Source organism: Pistacia vera, unplaced genomic scaffold (assembly GCF_008641045.1).
Source record: "Pistacia vera cultivar Batoury unplaced genomic scaffold, PisVer_v2 Contig201, whole genome shotgun sequence".
Taxonomy (NCBI): Eukaryota; Viridiplantae; Streptophyta; class Magnoliopsida; order Sapindales; family Anacardiaceae; genus Pistacia; species Pistacia vera.
This window is the reverse complement of record NW_022196004.1, coordinates 191,026-205,836: the sequence shown is the minus strand read 5'-3', so window position 1 is coordinate 205,836 and position 14,811 is coordinate 191,026. Positions and strand designations below refer to the sequence as shown.

General features: G+C 36.4%; 1 pseudogene; it reads left to right on the top strand.

Annotated features, from left to right (window-relative positions):
* The first annotated feature begins 8,411 nt into the window (after positions 1 to 8,411).
* On the top strand, positions 8,412 to 12,619 carry LOC116128696 (annotated as a pseudogene).
* The last annotated feature ends 2,192 nt before the right edge of the window (positions 12,620 to 14,811 follow it).

Here is a 14,811-nt window from a genome sequence, read left to right as displayed (position 1 = left end):
TCAGAATAAGAAAGAAGAATTTGTACAGTCCGTTAGAAGTGCATGTGGATGAGGACTATACCCAGCAGAGCATACCTACATGCACGTCGCCTTTAGTGAGCGGTCTCAGAATAAGAAAGAAGAATTTGTACAGTCCGTTAGAAGTGCATGTAGATGGGGACTGTACCCACTCACACGGCCAGGGTTTCAAATCCATGCCTCAACTGAGTCCGACCGGCAAAGAAAGAATAGAAAAGAAAAGCAAGAAAGAATAGATGAGAAAAGAATAGAAAAGAATAGAATAGAAAAAGAAAAGAATATAAAAGAAAGAAAGAATAGAAAAGAAAAGAAAGAAAAACAGAAAAAGAAAAAAGAAAAAATAGAAAGAGAAAAGAAACAAACAAAAAAAGAAAGAAACGCAGAAAAAGAAAGAGAATATAAAAGAAACAGAAAACGAAATGAGAAATAGAAAATAGAAAAACAGAAAAGAAAATGCAATGCATAGAAAAAGTTTATGCAATTGTGCATATGCATCATGTCATTTCTACTATCCCGAGTTAGTTTCCCTATTTGTGCTTACATATCAATAAGTGAGAAACTAGAATCTTAGAAAGGGCAGAGAAGAATTGAGAAGTTTGGTGTAAGGAAAGAACATCCAGGATCTGAGTAATCGAGAAAGAATAGAAGTATTGTGGGTTTACTTACTGAGCAATTAGTGCTCACCCTATTGATTTCACTGTTTTTGCAGGTAGCAGATGAGATGAGGTCGGATCGGACGTCAAGTAGCGAAGGAGAAAGGCAACACTGTTTGACTGTATTTTGAGTTTATTTTTATGACTATGGTACTTGATGTAGAGATTTGTATATAAAAGTAATGCTATTTTTGGGCCCATTATCTTATACTTATATACATATAGGTTTTCTATAACATATTTAGTGATTTCATAATATATTTTCCCAAAGTATACTAGCTAGAGAGAGTTATTACATGATCTACCCACGTCATTATGGGGTTATGCCCAAAAGACTACGACTCACATACTTAACCGTGTGTCATAAAAGTCTGTAGATAAGACTCCATATGAATTGTGGAGTAGGTGAAAGCCCAACTTATCTTATATGAAGATTTGGGGTTGCGAAGCTTATGTCAAGAAATTGACTTCGAACAAGCTGGGCCTGAAATCTAATAAATGTATTTTTGCAGGGTATCCTAAGGAGACCAAAGAATACTATTTCTACCATCCAGAAGAGCACAAAATTTTTGTCGCTTGTACTAGTGTCTTCTTAGAGAAAGAATTTTTCTAAGAGGTACTAGTGAAAGAAAAGTTGAACTCGATGAAGTTCTACAACCACAAGATACATTAGATGAAGGATGGGAAGATGTGCCATAAGAAGTGGTTGAACATCATGAGTAGGTTACTCCATAGTCTGTGGATCAAAGTGAACCACCTCAAGTAGCACAGGAGCTACTTAGGTCTAGAAGAGTACGTCATGAGCCCGAGAGATATGGTTTTCTCATGACTCAGCATGGCGATGTACTAGTCTACCAAGATAATGAACCCAGAACCTATGAAGACATTATACCGGATCTAGATTCCATTAAATGGCTTGAAGCCATGAAATTTGAGATAGACTCCATGTACTAGAACTAGGTGTGGTCTCTGGTGGATCCACCTGAAAGGGTAAAACCCATAGAGTGTAAATAGGTCTTCAAGAAGAAGACTAACATGGATGGCAATGTTCATATCTATAAGGCGCGACTATTTGCCAAAGGTTTTAAACAAATTCATGATATTGACTATGAAGAGACCTTTTTGTCGATAGCCATGATTAAGTCCATCCGAATCATGCTTACGATTGCTACATATCACAACTATGAAATTTGGCAAATGGATGACTAAACATCTTTCCTGAATGGAAACCTTAAAGAGGATGTGTATATGACACAACCCGATGGTTTTGTTCTTGTTGGCCAAGCCGATAAGATATGTAAGTTGCAAAGGTCCATTTATGGACTCAAGCAAGCTTCAAGGAGTTGGAACATTCGTTTTTATGAAGTTGTAAAAGAATTTGGTTTCATCAAGAATGAAGATGAGCTTTGTGTTTACAAGAAAGTAAGTAGGAGCGTAGTGGCATTCTTGGTGCTGTATGTCGATGACATACTTCTCATTGGGAATGATATACCGAACTTGCAGCCGATAAAGACTTGGTTATCCAAATGCTTCTCCATGAAGAACTTAGGAGAAGCAGCTTACATCCTCGAAATAATGATCTACCATGATAGATTGCGTAGGTTGCTTGGTCTAAGTCAGAGTATGTACATAGACAAGATAATAAAGAGATTTAGTATGGAAGAATCCAAGAAGTGATTTCTTCCGATGTCACATGTGTTAGGAAACGACCCGGTTGCGCAGTGGAAAAACAAAAATTTTACAACAATGGATCGTTCCTTAGAACCCAAAATCAGGGCACAGAAATTACAGTTTATATATTACATCAAGAATCTGTAGAAAAATAAATCTAAAGTTTAGATTCATAGCCACTTTGGAGGCTCCACCAATATTGTCTCTGAACATGTTTGCTACCGATCCAAGTGTAGGATCGAACCATAGAAGTCCACACGAAGACAATCACCAGGAACCAAGGAGGGATTTGCTAGATCCTCCTTGGCTTTAAGAAATCAAGAAGAAAAGAAATATTTGATTTTCAATCAAACAGTGAAAGTGGCGTGGGAGAGAGTGTTTTGTGTTGTGTGTTTTTCCTATCTTTCAAAAGGGGCAAGATTATTATTAACAAATCACACAAACACCTTTCCTTTTATAGGCAAACTTAGTTGCCCTATTCCCACATGGAATGGGCTTGGGCTCCAACCCAAACACCCCATGTTGCCAAACACTCCCAATTTGATATTTTAATTTAATTCATCATTATCTCAATTAAAATCAATTAATATTTAATTAACATTTAACAATAATGATGATTTAATTAAATATGTGCGAACACACATTTAAACCTAATTTCACTTATTTAATTTTTTCTAGCAAATTAAATAAAGGCTACGACCCCAGCAAATTTAATTGCACTGTGAAATTATCAAAATACCCTTTCGCCCAAAAAGACGAAAACGTCCTTCTTTCTTATTGGCTTTTAAATTGTCTTCTATGTGTGTGACCCATAGGCTCCTCGTCATACCAGCAGTGTATAGTATTGCGATTAACACCAATTAATCGTCTCACTAATACACAGACTAAGATTGGCCCCTAGCAAGGCATCATGGTCACCCGATAGATTCGAATTCAGCAAAGTAGCTACCTGTCAATGATATGGTTACCGTACAATTCGATCCTTTCATCATCTTGTATCTCGACGAGACGAAGGCATAGAAATAATGTCAACCTCTGGTTACTGTCGATATTATATATTCAGTTTCTAGACCAATGACCCGTATTATAAACCGAATAGAGCAACAACTCAATCCCACTGTGGCCACAGTTTTAGTGTCATTGCCATCTACTGAATTGCTCAGTTAGATAACTTCTCCCGTACCCGAGAGTGATGAATCCTCTGTCAATCCACCATAGTCTTGATACACTCCTTGATGTAGCCAATCACCATTGTATTGATAGTTCTTAATAGAACTGCATTAGGCTAGTGTCAAATTACACCAATCGGTGCACAAGGCGCTCCGGTGATCTCAAGTCTAAGGATCACATGCACCACCATTCGTTAGAGGATTTGTTCCACAGACACTAGGGTTACCATCCATATGGAATCCTCTGGTGGGTCAGTCCAGTGAACTTGCTGCGGTATATCCGCCTACAGCAAGCACCCGTGTGTTGCACCAGGTTGTCACCAAACAACCTTGACAAGTGAGATCAGTCACTGCCTTTCGACAGGGTCGTTCAACACTATGATAGCCTTACTGTATTATCTGTGCCCTTACTTCAGAATAATACTAGGGCTACAGACGTTTCTAGAATGGCTACCATATGTGCTCATAGGGTTTTCACTATCAAGATTTGAAACACTGGATACCCTCGTCATGGTTCTACCATTCTAAGGACATATATCAAAACATATTGCAATAATAATGATTTACGCGATATAGAATAAAATGCCTTTTATTGATTAATGAACATAATTACAAAGAGTCAACTCTACAATAATTGATTGGCTCTGGGGCATCTACTCTACCAACATGGTGCCTATCTCTCTAAGGATATGTGTCATGAAACACACGATGAGAGAGATATCATGAAGAGGATCCCATGTGCATCAGCAATTGGGTCCACCATGTATGTCATGTTGTGTATTTGGATTGATGTCTCATATGCATTAAGCACTTGTAGTAGATATCAATCAGATCCAAGGGAGCTTCACTGGATGGCTATCAAGAACATCGTTAAGTACTTGCAAAGGACTAATGACATGTTCTCACTATAAGAGGACACAGTGATGCTAGTTTCCAAATAGATAAGGATGATTATCGCTTGCAATCTGGGTTTGTATTTTGTTCAATGGGGGTGCAATGAGCTGGAAGAGCTCCAAGCAAAGCACTATAGTAGACTTTACAATAGAGATTGAATATATCGCATTATCCGATGTGGCCAAGGAAGCGATTTGGATTAAGAAGTTCGTCATCGAACTTGGTGTGCTTTCTAGATTGTTAATCCAACAGATGTTTATTGTGACAAAAATGGAGCAATAGCTCAAGCAATGGAACCACGGTCTCACTAGAAGTCTAGACACATACTCAGGCGATTTCATCCCATTAGAGAAATGGTTTATAGGAAAGACATGCAGATTAGCAAAGTACATACTGATGACAATCTCACCGATCCACTAACGAAGCCTTTGTCGTAGTAGAAGCATGAAAAGCACTTAAAGTCATTTGGTATTAAATACATGAATGATTGGCTATAGTGCAAGTGGAAGATTGTTAGAGTATGTGCCCTAGAGCCAATCAATTATTGTAGTATTGACTCTTTGTGATAATTTTGTTTATCAATAAAAGGCATTTTCTTATATATCGTGTAAATCATAATTGTATGTATTGATATATGTCCTTAGGGTGGTAGAGCCGTGACGAGGGTATCAAGTGTTTCAAATCTTAATAGTGAGAACCCTATGATCACATATGGTGGCCATTCTAGAAATATTCGTACCCCGGTATTATTCTGACCAAGGACACAAAAAATATGGTAAGACTATCATAGTGTTGAACAACCCTGTCGAAAGACAGTGACTGATCTCACTTGTCAAGGTTGTTTGGTGACAACCTAGTGCAACACGTGTGCTTACTATAGGCAAGTTCACTGGACAGACCCACCAGAGGATTCCATATGGATGGTAACCCTAGGGTCTATGGAATAAATCCTCTAACAAATGGTGGTGCATGTGAACCTTATACTTAAGATCACTTGAGCGCCTTGTGCATCAATTGGTGTAGTTTGGCACTGGCCCAACGTAGTTCTATTTAGGACTATCAGAACCGTAGTGATTGGCTACATCAAGAAGTGTGTCAAGACTATGGTGGATCGACAAAGGATTCATCACTCCCGAGTATGAGAGAAATTATCTCACTACGCAATTCAGTAAATAGCAATGACACTAAATCTGTGGCCACAGTGGAATTGAGTTGTTGCTCAATCCAATTTATTATTTTGATTATTGGTCTAGTAACTGAATACAAAGATATCAAGGACATCTGACAATGACACTATTTTTGTACCTCAACCTTGATGAGATAACAGATGATGAAAGGATTTGATTGCACGGTAACAAGGATTTGATTGCACGGTAACCATATCGTTGATAGGTAGTTATTTCTCTTAATCTGAATCTATTGGGTGGCCATGATGCCTTGCTAGAGGCCAATCTTGGTCTGTCTGTAGTGAGACAATTAATTTGTGTTATTCATGATACTTCTAATTGCCAATATGATAAGGAGCCTATAGGTCACACACTTAGAAGATAATTTAAGAATCAATATGTGAAAGAGGTATTTTCATCTTTTAAGATGAAGGGGTATTTTGGTAATCTCACAATGCAATTAAATTTGCAAAGGTTGTTGCCTGTATTCAATTTTAATATTGAAATTAAAATTGGTGAGATTATATTTAAATATATGTGTACATATATTTAAATGAATAATTAATATTTTAATATATTAATATTTGTGGATTTTAATAAATAATAATAATTATTAATTAAACACCAATATGGCTTGTTTGGTTGCGAGGATGGATTAATGATGGAATCCATGGTTATTCCTAAAAGGAATAGGGTTTTAATTAGTTGCACTATATAAGTGCAACTTAAAATTAAAACAAATATACAATTATATTAAAAATTTAACAAGCAAACAAAAACCCCTAGCCACCGTAAAACGTGTTCATCAATTTTGGTGAACCAAAATTCTCCGTTCTTTGATTCTTGAAGCCATTGCGTCGTTCTATTAAATCAACCATTGGTTCTTTGGATTATCTTCATGTAGATCAACGTTCATGCGATTCTGTTCTTGAATCGATAGCGAAACCAAAGCCTTAAAGGAGCCTCCAAACATTGGTAATGTATAATAAATCCTTGTATGGATTTGTTATTATACTGATTTTATAATATATGTAAACATTATAATCTATACCTGGATTTTGGGTGAAGTAATTGATCGATTTTGTTTTAAATTCTGATTTTTTCCACTACGCGAATTTGATCAGTTACTTACAAACATTTACAAAATGGATTGGCTCTAGGACACATACTCTAACAAAAACAAAGAAGAAACAATGGCTGAATGCTCTCAAATGTTTCAAGTGAGGATGAAATGAGGGCAAACAACTCGTTTTATAGTGTCAAGCGGGAAGCCAAAATGGCGGGAATCGATCTAAGTCATCTATTTGCAACGAATCTTAACCTTCCATTCACCAAGCTATCTTGGCTGTCCAATGGTTACACGTGGCGACAATCTGTGGAGGGCAATCAACTGTCGAATCGAGCAATCATAACCGTTGGCGCACGTCGCCTCGACTCCACGAGTAGCAAACGCACATCGCTTTGGTTCCGCACATGGCCAACTCTAACAGTGCATGCATGATGAAAAGTAACTACAAAAGCCGACCACATTTAATGTGACATGCTAGCTTAGAAATTACCCTTGTGTCCTTCATTTCAAATTTTGAATTCGACAACAATACATGAGCAACTAAGTCTCAGTCACATTGGGTTAAGTTAAGGTCATGTGATGAAGCTCGAAAAAACTTAACGACCTATGTACGAGTTAAATTGACAAGGGAATTCAGTCTAAGCGGCAAATCAAGCAACTTCAGCCTTTGAAGCTCTACACGACCTTCGAACACTAGGGGGCAGATGTTGTGTGCGATTTTGCCAGAAAGCTCATAGATATCAAAAGCTCGCAGAGTTGTAGTCCGACCCAAAATCAACGTGACCTAGAACAGGCTCAACCCATAATTAGCGTGATCTAGGGTAAGCTCAACCTAGTTAAAGCTTGTCACAGTGACCAACCTTGGTAGCTGTTTGACAGATCAAAGGATATGCTTCAATCTCTAATACTTCGAAAGAAATAAGATCAACATCAATGGTAGCGCAATCTTAGCGCTCAATCGCTAAAATCACGGGATTGCATACCAAGTCTAATTGCAATCCCAGATTTGCTTCTCTTTCCTTTACTAAATACTTTTTTTAAATATCCCCTCAAACTATGGCACATTTTCTTGTAAGCCCTGAAAGTAGTAAGAGAACAGTAGACGTAGGCTTAAGTCTCTACTTGCCGGACCACATAAAAAATATGTTTGTGTTCTTTATTTTACTGCACTTTTACATTGCATTGTTGATTTTCATTAAGTCACACACACATTTATTCTGATTATGCTAAGGTCAATCAGATCTCTCTAGTTGGTGCAAATTTTCGTATCAACAAACATTAAAGTCAATCCATCTAATGATAAGATATGGAACAACTTAAACTTCAATAAAAATTTAATTTAACTGACTATCAATATGCAATATATAAGAGAGTGAAGTTACTTATATTAACTACCTCTAGGTAGCTTAGTGATTCGCTTGAGACTCTTGGATGTATTACTCAAAAAGTCCTAAATTTAAATTCTTACGACTACTAATAAAGGATAACCATTGGAAACTTACCTGACCGTTAACTTCAGGGCCTTGAGGGACTAGTTGAGTGATACCCTCATATACCCAAAAAAAAAAAAAAAAAAAAGTTTCTTATATTACATTTGCTTAGATATGTGAAAATAAAAATAAAAAGGATAGATTATTATCTCTTCTATTTCTCATATTATACCAATTTTGTTCACTTACGTAATTATATTATTAAATTATATTTATAAAGTTGCGTAAAAGTTTGTCATACTTATTTCAAATGGCCGTGGGCTTTTTAATGCAATCGCCCATAAGAGTTCATCCTCTGCAACTCAAGTACTCAACTGCAAGATAGGCGGGGAAATAAAAGTGGTTAAAATTAGGGTTTTTCCCCGTCTCTTCACCGTTTTATCAAAAACCTTTGAGCACGGTTAGTTACTCCTTTCTTCCATACTCTTTTCTTTGTTCTTTTTTTCTGGGTTTCACTTTTTGTGTGATATGGGGTGAGGGTTTTGTTTAATTTGTCAAATATTTCAAGAACTCAATTTTGTTCCGCTACAATTTTCATGGACATTATTTATATAATGTGTGAAATGGGAAGTGGGTATTTGGTATTTATAGGTATAGTTTTGAAAGATGTATTTTTTTCTATTGTTCAGGGGTGAAAGATTGCTTCTTTTTTTTTTTTTAGTTGCATTTTGGTGTTACGGCCACCTCGTTTTAACACATCCACATGAAACGCAGAGGTTGAGACACGGCCACCTGAAGGCTGAAACGCTGCAGAATGCTTTATTGATTATTTGTATGGTTTTCCTTTAGACATTAATGTAATTGATTAATTGTTAGTAAGAAGAAAGCAGAGTGCTCACATTAGGTAATGCTACAGTATGAGGTTGCATGTTATGAATATGATGTTAGATGTTACCGTGTCTTGTTTCTGGTAATGTTGTTGGGCTGCATTTCAATTTTTTGTAGTTTCTTGGTTGGTGGCTGAAAAACAATTTTTTGAATGTATCTTGCAGTGTGGCTTGAGCATTTCTCAAATTAAGGAATGGCTTCAATGGGAGAACCACCATCCCTTAAAAGGCGGGATGCTCCCTCAAATAGAGTAGGGGATCAGCTTACTATAACCCCTTTAGGAGCCGGCAATGAAGTGGGTCGGTCCTGTGTGTACATGTCCTACAAGGGGAAAACTAGTTTGGTATGTCAAGGCTTTAGATTTGAAGTTTTTGTCATTTGTTTTTATGAATTTTGTTCTTAAAATGTGATTGTAGAAGTAATTTTTCCTGTTTTTAACTTGGCCTTGATGATAGTTCGACTGTGGAATTCATCCTGCTTACTTGGGCATGGCTGCTTTGCCTTACTTTGATGAGATTGATCCTTCAACAATAGACGTCCTTCTCATCACTCAGTATGTTCTTCTTTATATATTTGTTTTCTTTTTCTTATGTTAATTATCCATAATCAGATGTTGGATTGTTGACGCAATTAAATCTATGAATATTTACTAGATGAAACAATATTTTTGAGCAGTTAACCTTTACTTAGGGTTGAAATTAGGGTTTATAAAATTGTTTGTGTTTATGATTTAAGTTAGGCAAAGTTTAGTAGGTCTCCTGTCAAACTGGGCTTAGTGTTTATGGTTTTGCATATGAGACAATTAAATTAGGATTGTAATAAATTTTAAAAAAGCTTATATAAGCTGTAACAATCTTTGACAGCAGATTTTGAGTAAAAATTAAAGGTGGCAGCGGGAATTGTTGGCTCTTTTTTTCTTCCCTTCTTTTGGTAATCTGCTTAATTTGATCCAAATAATAGATCTATGCTTCAACCATTGGTTTAGGTTCAATTGGTTTACAAAAATCTAACTTTAGCCAACATCATTTTTCCTTTCATATTCCCGTTTTATGTAGTATTTCATTTATCTTATTCAGCAGTTCTTCCCTCATTTGTTTGTCAGCTTAAAGAAATATAGTAGAGCTTTCAATTAATCAAATATTGACCTTTCTTTTTAGCTTAAGCTGTAAGAGTCTGGGGTTCACTATCATCTTAGATGATAAAAATTGTCGTAGCTCTTTTTTTTGTCTCTCAAATTTTCATCGTCCTGTAACTCCTGATGACTCTATGCTCCTCTGCTTGCAGCTTTCATCTGGATCATGCTGCATTGCTACCTTATTTTCTGGAGAAGGTTTGTCGCATTCTTACTGTATTAATACAAGATTATTCGTATTTTTCTTCAGGGTTAAACTAATGCTATTGAATTTTTTATAGACCACATTTAAAGGCAGAGTGTTTATGACTCATGCAACAAAAGCTATATACAAGCTGCTTTTGACAGATTATGTGAAAGTGAGCAAAGTTTCAGTTGAAGACATAATGTTTGATGAGCAAGACATTAATCGCTCCATGGATAAAATTGAGGTGAGTTCTTCCTTTGCTGCATGTTTAAATTTGTTTGGTATGCAGACTTCTGTTTTCCCCAAATACTTGGTTTCCATATCTCTAGATCTAAATTCAGTTATTATAAAGTTTCCCTCTAATCTAATACTGTTGTGAACTTTAATTTGCTCATAGTGGGTGTCGATTTTTTAACCTGTAATTTCCTATAATTTTATTGTGTCTAATCATCTAACCGATGAATGTGATAATAATTTTTATTTATTGACCCCAGGTTCTTGACTTTCATCAAACTGTTGAGGTAAATGGCATTAAGTTCTGGTGCTATACTGCTGGCTATGTCCTTGGTGCTTCCATGTTTATGGTGGACATTGCAGGTGTTCGAGTCCTCTATATTGGAGATTATTCTCGTGAAGAAGATTGCCATCTCCGTGCTACTGAGCTCCCACAATTCTCCCGATATATGCATAATTGAATCCACTTATGGTGTCCAGCTCCATCAACCACGGCACATTCGTGAGAAGCGCTTCACTGATGTTATTCACACAACTATTTCTCATGGTGGTCGTGTTCTAATTCCAGCATTTGCCCTTGGCCATGCCCAAGAGCTTCTCCTAATCCTTGATGAATATTGGTCAAACCATCCTGAGCTCCACAATATTCCAATATATTATGCTTCTCCACTTGCCAAAAAGTGTATGGCTGTTTATCAGACATATATCCTTTCCATGAATGAGAGGATTCGCAACCAGTTTGCAAACTCAAACCCCTTCAAATTTAAGCATATTTCACCATTAAATAGCATTGAGGACTTCAATGATGTAGGCCCATTGGTGGTGATGGCCAGCCCTAGTAGCGGTTTGTCAAGACAATTATTTGACATATGGTGCTCTGATAAGAAAAATGCTTGTGTCATACCGGGTTATGTTGTTGAAGGGACATTGGCAAAATCCATAATTAGTGAACCAATAGAAGTCACTGTTATGAATGGTCTCACTGCTCCTCTCAACATGCAGGTCCATTACATATCCTTCTCGGCCCATGCGGACTATGCTCAGACAAGTACATATCCTTCTCTGCCCATGCAGACTATGCTCAGACAAGTACATTTTTGAAAGAACTCATGCCTCCTAACATAATTCTTGTTCACGGTGAATCGCATGAAATGGGGAGGCTCAAAACGAAGCTTCTGGCTGAGTTTGCGGATTGCAACACCAAAATTATCACCCCAAAGAATTGTCAGTCTGTTGAAATGTATTTTAACTCTGAAAAGATGGCCAAAACCATTGGAAGGCTGGCCGAGAAAACCCCAGAAGTTGGTGAGACAGTCAGTGGTATACTTGTAAAGAAAGGATTCACTTATCAGATAATGGCTCCTGATGATCTCCACATCTTCTCACAGCTATCCGCAGCAAATATTACTCAAAGGATTACTATCCCGTACTCTGATGCCTTCGGTGTTGTAAAGTTTCAACTTGAACAGATATATGAGAGTGTCAAGTCATCAACAGATGAGGAGTCTGGGGTTCCTACAATGCGAGTGCATGATTTAGTAACTCTGAAGCAAGACTCAGAGAAGCATCTTTCAATGCATTGGACTTCAGATCCTGTAAGTGACATGGTATCTGATTCTATTGTGGCACTTGTTCTAAATATCAGTCGAGAGATCCCTAAGGTAGTCATTGGATCTGAAGCTGTGAAATCCAAGGAAGAAAGTGGGAAGAAAGCGGAAAAGGTTATTCATGCACTGCTTGTCTCACTCTCTGGAGATGTGAAATTAGGAGAGAATGGAAAGCTCATGATAAGCGTTGATGGGAATGTGGCACATCTTGATAAACAGAGTGGAGATGTTGAGAGTGAAAATGAAGGCCTCAAGGAAAGAGTGAGAACAGCGTTTCAACGAATTCAAAGCTCTGTGAAACCTATCCCACTCTCTGCATCTTAACATGTTTTTTCTTCTAATGTATTTCCCATCTCCATTAAACATGTTCCTGGATTTTGATGGAATTTTGGAAACCTTGATTTACTGCAGTTTACAATTTGTATGTTGTGTAGAATGTGGATGGTAATGAACTGAAACTTTTCAGCCCTCTTTTTGTATAGCTTGGCACTGGATTAGATCATGGATACATCAACTCTTCTTCCATAATATCTTTGCTAATTGTTCTTAAAAGTTTTTTTTTTTTTTTTGGGGGGGTTTAAATTAATGTTTTGCTGTGTGCTTTATGTGGAGTAGAAAGAGTTCATAAGTTTGGAATAAGGGTTTGGGTACATTAATATGCTAGTAACATTATTGATAGAAGTAATATCTAGGCAAGTATTCAATGAGTATCTTATAGAGAGAATCTAGAGAATTGTTAGCTTAAAAAAAAGTGTTCATCTAAAATTTTTGTTCTTAATCTAGTTATAATATACTATTATACAGATTATTTCCACATATATAAATCTACATTAAAACTCTTCACTGAGACAGTGTGTGTAATCTTGTAATGTCCACATTCAGGTACGTAACTTATTTATTTTTTAATGCCCTTAGTTTTGCTTATTTCAAGGTAAAAGATTGAGAAATTAGAATTTGCAAACTTCGTCGCGGCAAAGGAGTTTTGTCGTCGCAACATTGTACACACTGCCCAAATCGTGTTCTTAGAATTGTAAGCTTTGCCGTAGCAAGGAAATAATTTTGCCGCGGCAACGTATACTCTGGAATGTTTCGTCGGGGCAAAGAATTTGTTGGAGTTTTTGAGAAAATTCTAGAAAATTTCCTTAAGGGCAAAATGGTCATTCTACCCATAATTAGTTGAAAATGTAGGGAGTGAAAAGTAGTAGAATTTCATGGAGAATGCAATGGAGATGAGGGTATTTTTGTAATTGATTAAAGGGCAAAGATGGAATTTCATAAAAAGTGTAAGGGCAAAATGGGAAAGTATAAGTAATAAATGAGACATTAAGGGTTCAAGAATGAAAACCCTATCATTCTCTACTCCCTCACATGCCACTTTCATCCCTAAATTCCCTCAATTTCTTCATCAAATTTCCAAGGCAATTTAGAGGATTTTTTGTTGGATCTGGTAGATATTCAATCCTAAGCATCCAAAGGTAAGAATTCTAGCAATAAGATGTGAGATTAATTTTTAAAGTATTGAATTCTTATAGTTTATATGCTTAGGGTTTAAGAAGAAGAGGAAGTCTACCAAAGAGAGAGATTCTAGTGTGGAACTACCCAAACTCAGGATAAGTAAATCCAATCCTAGTCATGGTTTGAGCAATACTTGAGTAGAGAATTTTCTTATATGTATTTATATGCTTGAGTATTGAGAATTGATGATGGAATTGGTGATAATTCATGGTTAGAATTACACTATGTGGAGTGATGATTGTGGTTATAGAAATTGATGGAAGTTTGGATGAGATAAGCAAGAATTTGAGTAGAGTTATGGATTGTATTTTCTTGGCCACGTTTTAAGTTATTTTTAGGGAGCTTTGCTCCAAAATTTTGGTGGTTAGAGATTGTTATGGAAGTGTAATCACTTTAATGCTTTATTTGTGCACACAAAGTGTTTGATGAAATTTCATAGAGAAGTACATGTATGAGTATGTTGATTTATTATTTTGATATGAGCTTGTAGATGGTTGAGAAAGTAGAGAATGACATGTTTACATGCCATATTGCATTCTTGCATTTAACATTTGAATTGAGAAAGAACAATAAGAAAAAGTCATTTACATGCATACATGCATATAAGCACACTAAAGAACAAAGAAAGAAAGAAAATTACTAAAGAAAAGAAAAGAAATTGAATACTAATTTCTAAAAGAAAGATAAAAGAAAATAAGGTTGTTGCGATAGGGAACCTGTGAGTGACAAGAAGAAGAATATTCCCACATGCACGCCTCCTTCAGTGAGCGGCCTAAGAATAAAAAGAAGAATTGGTACAGTCCGTAAGAGTACATGTGGATGAGGACTGTATCCAGAAGAATATATCTACATGCACGCCGCCTTTAGTGAACGGCCTAAGAAGAAGAAGAAAAATTTGTACAGTCCGTAAGAAATGCATATAGATGAGGACTATACTCACTCACAAGGCCAAGGTTCTAAATCCATGCCTCAATTGAGTCCGATCAGGAAAGAATAAGAAAGAAAGAAAGAAAAAAATAAGAAAGAAAAGAAAAGAAAAGAAAAGAATAGAAAGAAACACAAAAAAGAAAGAAAAACAGAATAAGAAATAGAAAAGCAGAAAGAAAAAAGCACATCCTATACATTGTGCATTTGCATCATACCTATGCATGATACCATGCCTACTATCATGAGTAGTG